At 33.4% G+C, this 6,103-nt stretch overlaps 1 long non-coding RNA gene across 1 annotated transcript; it reads left to right on the forward strand.

Moving 5' to 3' along the window:
- Positions 1-3,156: 3,156 nt before the first annotated feature.
- Positions 3,157-6,083, forward strand: LOC147063850 (uncharacterized). Its single transcript, XR_015071999.1, has 3 exons — positions 3,157-3,276; positions 4,386-4,511; positions 5,957-6,083. It is a non-coding gene; the product is annotated as an uncharacterized LOC147063850 (long non-coding RNA).
- The last annotated feature ends 20 nt before the right edge of the window (positions 6,084-6,103 follow it).

Consider the following 6,103-nt stretch of genomic DNA (forward strand, 5'->3'; position numbering starts at 1 on the left):
CTTCACCTATGTAATAAGGGGCCCAAGAAGCACAAAATAATTATTATTACAGCGTCTCTCATAACAAAGCAATAAAAATATTATATTATTTCTCAGGGCTTGTAATTAAAATCGGACACGCAATAACTAAACAAAGAGTACACTGTTCTTATATAATGGCTTCTCGCCCATCTTATCGACGACGATTCGAGGAGCCTGATTTTGCTTGCTGTGTTCAATGAATGGACTACGTTGTATTTTCGTTAATTCGTATCGCTGAGAAGCGAAAAACGGTGACTCGTGGGGCAGGCGGGCACAAGGCGTCGTCAAATCTAGTGTGCGCTGGCGTATTTGATTACGTTGTATTTCCGATGATTTACGCGCCACTTGTAGAATGATTATAATTGAGCGCTGAAGAATTAGGTGTTATTTTTTAGTTTGTCTCTTACCTTTTATTCAATACTACATAATGGATAAAATCAAAATCGCATGGTGTAACTCATTCAATTGGGTTTGAACCAAAGAGATTGGAGTTGGTTTGAACCCTAATTATCTAAAAGAGACACTTGAATGAATAAACATTATTTTAAGTGAAACAGAAGTAAATACAATATTTTTGTTTGTAACGTCTAAGGTCTAAGGTCTAAATCAGAAACCTTATTAGAAGTGTACGTCCCTAAGGTAGGTATACTTATATATTTAGGAGCCAGCGACATCTGAGATTGCGTCGAGTTTTGTATGTCCGCGCTTGTTACATAATAATAATTATTATTCGCAAGAAGACTGGCGAGCGACAGGGATTCTTGGCGGTTCCGTTTGCTATCAATATGCTCCAGCAGTCAGCTAAGGGACGGACATGGCCGATGAAGATATATTTGATATTGTTTCAAACTATGTTTATTGTGGCAGAATGTAACATTCTTAAGTTTTGTGAATTATTCGTTAAAAAATAAAAATAAATCAATTTATTATTCTACATAATATGCCGTGATATATGTATTTTATAATGGTTAATTTATTAATTTAATATATTATTGTCGCAAAATCCATTCTTTTTCATTTAATGTATTCAAAAAATTCTACAATCAATATGATACAAATTTATTTAAACATCTTTCAGGGTAATTATGAAGAGGCGGAACGCCACTATCGACAAGCGCTAAAGATGTACGAAGTGAAATTGAAACCAGACGATCCAAAAGTCACCGACATCAAATATTCTTTGGCCATGACTTACCATGAACAGGTACAAACAATAATTAATGTATATTGATCTTAGATTGTCGTAAAATAAAATAAGGCTATTAAGGATCTGTTGTGATCTCAATTGCACGAATAAGGTCTCAGTGTTTGTTGTCATATATAATAAATTAATAAATGATACTGTCTTTCCAGTATTGTTATGATTTTCCCACAAACTTAATATCCAGTTGCATCCACAGACATCGCGTTTTATGTAGAGCTCTACTTGAAATTTGTGTGATCTTCGAAGAACATAAACTTCTTTATTGTATTCATGATTTTATTTAATCCAACACGTATGTTGATTAAATCCCCTATAATACGGAGTCCTGTATGCAGTGCTCGAATTGTAAAGCGCGTACATGTCAACGTAGCATACACCAGAGATTCTCAACTGGTCCGCGGAGTATTTTGAAGTTAGAATAGTCGTGGTGCTTGAGGTGAAAAAGACAACAACCTTGACTTTGCGACCTAGAAACATTGATAGACCTATAAATGATTCACGGAAAATTTACCACTGATTATGATTTAGCGCTGACGGAGTTTTAGGTGTTATTTTAAATCCGTAGTTTTTCGTGTACCTTTTTATTCACTACCTAATATATGGCCGATGAAGATATTATATTTGTTGTCTTTTCAAACTTTTTTCATTGTGCAGATTGCTACATTTTCAATTTTGGTGAATTATTAATTAAATAATAAAAAAATCATTTATTATTCTATATTTGTCATGTATATAATATATTATATTATGTATTTTATAATGGCTTAATATATTATGGTCTCAAAGTCCATTCATTCTCACTTAATGTATTCAAAAAAATATTCCTATTAATATAATCCAAATATTTAAAACATCTTTTAGGGCAAATATGAACAGGCGGAACGTCACTATCTACAAGCGCTTGATATCTACCAAGTGAAATTGAAACCAGACGAACCAAAACTCACTTACATCAAACATGGCTTGGCCATAACTTACCGTGAACAGGTACTAGCCATAATTATTGCACATTGATCTCAATTGCTAAAATTAGTTCTTAGTATTTGCAGTCATATTTATGTATGACACTGTCTTTCCAGTATTATCGTGATTTTCCCATATCCACTATTCATGTCTGTGTGATCATTTCACCTAAACGTCCTAAATTTTTAAGATAGTAAAAAAATCAATATAAAGTAAAGTTATTGTTTGTAATGTCATAAAGTGCCATGAAGAACAACACTTAGATGTGTGTTTGTCCGTAAGATGGGCATCCATATTGAGGTGACGGTGACATGTGGGATTGCGTCGATTTCTTTGTGTGCGCGCCTGATAGATAATTGTGGATATGACGACAGAATACTGGCGATTCTTGGAGATGCTGTATGGTGTCCATGTGCTTACTCCAAGGGACGGACATGGCCAGTGAAGATATTTAGATGTCTTTTCAAACTATATTCATTGTGCAGAATATTTCATTCTCAATTTTGGTGCGCTATTTGTTAAATAATAAAAAAATCAGTTTATTTTCATCAGTACATTTCTTTATTTGCTATGAAATATGATTTTTTTTTCCCGACCATGTCTGATCCTAATAGGATCATATGGGCCTCCACAGAGTAGAGGTTTATATTAACAGATTTTGTTTTTTACAAGAAATGGATGTCAGCCACTTGCTCAGCCTATTAGATCCATGCCCTGACTCACACACAAATTGAAAAACAATATGTGTACTTGCCAGACCCAGGATTTTAACCTGGGACCCACGGCGTGATAGTCCAATACTTAAGCCGCGCGGCCACAGTGGGTGTCTTGATGAATTTTATAATGGTTTAATTAAGTATTACAACTTAATTTAGTATTGTCTCAAAGTCTATTCTTCCTCATTTAATGTATTCCAAAAATTCTACAATTAATATAATACAAACATTTTAAACATCTTTCAGGGTAAATATGAAGAGGCGGAACTACACTTTCGACAAGCGCTAAAGATTTACGAAGTAAAATTGAAGTCATATGATCCAAAACTCGTCGAGATCAAACGTGATTTCGCCATAACTTACCATGTACAGGTACTAACAATTTCACATTGATCTTAGATTGTCGTAAAATAAAATAAGGATGTAAGGAGACTTTTTTTAAACTCAATTGCTGGAAATAGGTCTCAGTATTTGCGGTCAAACATGAATGACACTATTTTTCCAGTATTGTTATGATTTTCCCACAACCATAATTTTCACTTTTCATGTCTGTGTGATAGATTCACCTAAATGTTTTAAATTTTCAAGGTCGACGTTTTGGCAATTTTGCAATATATTGTCATCGAAGTTAAAATCGAAAAGACTATAACATTTAGGTATCGCGTTTTATATAGAGCTCTACTTGCAATTTTTGTGATCCTCGAAGTATATCAACTTCTTTATTTTATTCATGGTTTTAGTTAATCGAACACGTATGGTGTTTAAATCCCCTAAAATGCGTAGTCCTGTATGTAGCGCTCAAAATTTAATGTGCGCACACATCAACGTAGAGTCTCCGTCACGTAACCTTGCCATTTGGAATAGAATTTTTTTAATGAAAATGTAGATAAACCAATCGAGTGTTTTACTGTGTGATCGAGTGTGAATTTACTAATACAATTATACAGCATATATTATTTATATATATATTTGATGCCTTTTATCACTATGTTCACTGTGTGTCAGAATGGTTAATTCTCAATTTTGGTGAATTATAAATGTTAAATAACATACAAATCAGTTTATTATTCTATATTTCGTCGCTATAGGATTGGTTTGTCAAATATCCGGTATTTTCGAAATCGACCTTTTAATGCAGAATGATTTTTTGTATCTAAATGGACCAGAACCATCCTTTTATTGAAATAACATTGTAATGAATACAGCATTCATATGCTGTAAAAAACAACAATTTATATACCTCCATGTATACGATATTGAAATGAACAATCCATGATATAGGATAATGAAATTTATTTTTTGTCTCCTGAGCATTTGACATTTGGTCTATTCGACAAACCAATCTACAGAGACGATTTGCCATGATATATGTATTTTATAATGGTTTAATATATTATTGTCTCAAAGTCCATTCTTTCTCATTTAGTGTATTCAAAAAATTCTACAATAATTATAGTACAAATATTTTTAACATCTTTCAGGGTAAATATGAAGAGGCGGAACTCCACTATCGACAAGCGCTAAAGATTTACGAAGTCAATTTGAAACCAGACGATCCAAAAGCCGCCGACACCAAAAAAAATTTGGCCTTATGTTGCTTCAAACAGGTACAAACAATAATGTACATTGATCTTAGAATGTCGTAAAATAAAATACTGATAATAAGAAATCTTTTTTGATTTCTGTTGCTTGAATTAGGTCTTAGTATTTACGGTCATAATATGAATGACACTGTCTTTCCAGTATTATTATGATTTCTCCACAAACTTAATATCCGCTTTCATGTGTGTTTGAAAGTGGCTATGGTTTCACCTATATGTCCTAAATTGTTAAGGTTGACGTTTAGGTCATTGTTTAATATATCAATATGGTCGTCGAAGATAAAATCAAAAAGACTATCACAATATGTATCGCGTTTTATTTAGGGCTCTCCTTACAATTTGTGTGATCCTCGAACGAAGTATATCAACTTCTTTATTTTATTCAAGGTTTTAGTTAAAACTAACACGTATGCAGATTAAATCCCCTCACTAGTCGTGTGTGCAGCATTCGAAATGGAAAGCGCGTAGATATCAACGTAGCATATAGTGATTCCCAACTAGTCTTCGGGACCCTGATTTTCTTAAACATTAATGATTACAGCTACATTATTTTCAAATTTTATGTTAGATTTTGCATCATAGTTAAAATTAAAATAACGCGAGCTTTACGAGGGAGGAACATTTTTGTAGCAACAAGGAATGAAGCAATAAAAATTAGACGTCGTCATTGTGACGTTATAGATAAATCCGCCAAATATGAAGCAAAACACATCCATTTTCATCACTAAAGTGGGAAGACAGATCTCATTTATTGTCACGAGGAAAGAGGCGAAGTTCATTACTAAGTTCTACAATTCTTATCCATATTGTATTGTGATGATTTGTATCAGGTATCGTCCAGTGATCACGTTATTATTTTTTGTTTTTTCAAATACTAACATATTCTGGTCTACGCGACGTCAATACGCATGTGGCTGCTGTTCTTCTTTTTCGTCACGACCTCTGTGACCCGGATGATTTGACTGTTAAACAGCCTTTTCAACTGGTTGACCACACTCCTCTCAGCAATCCGCGACATCCAAGGCCTCTGTCCACATAAAGACATTATACATACATTATTTTTAATGAACCCGCCCCCTAATATTTTTTTCTGCGTGCACACCCAAAACATATGTGTGACATAAGAAGACTGGCTAGAGACAAGAATTCTCGGAGGTGCCGTGTGGTGTCCATAATATGTTCCAGCTAAGAGACAGACATGGTCGAAGATGATATATTTGATGTCTTTTCAAACTATGTTCATGGTGTCAGGATGTTACATTCTCAATTTTGGTGAATTATTGCGTTAAATAATAAAAAATACAGTTTTTTTTATAATATCTATTTTATAATGGTTTAATATAATATTATATTATTAATTCACAAAGTCCATTCTTTTACATTAAATATATTCAAAAAATTCTACAAATAATTATTAATATAACTAATAAAATATTTTAATCATCTTTCAGGGTAAATATGAAGAGGCAGAACTCCACTTCCGACATGCTCTAGAGGGCTACACAGTGAAATTAGGACCAGACAATCCAAAAGTCGCCGACATCAAAAACGTTTTGTCCCTAACTTGCCGTGAACAGGTAAGAACATTGTACATAGAT

The sequence above is a fragment of the Rhyacophila brunnea genome, unplaced genomic scaffold, assembly GCF_057557595.1.
Source record: "Rhyacophila brunnea isolate RB1 unplaced genomic scaffold, BYU_Rbru_1.0 scaffold_8, whole genome shotgun sequence".
In the NCBI taxonomy this organism is placed as follows: Eukaryota; Metazoa; Arthropoda; class Insecta; order Trichoptera; family Rhyacophilidae; genus Rhyacophila; species Rhyacophila brunnea.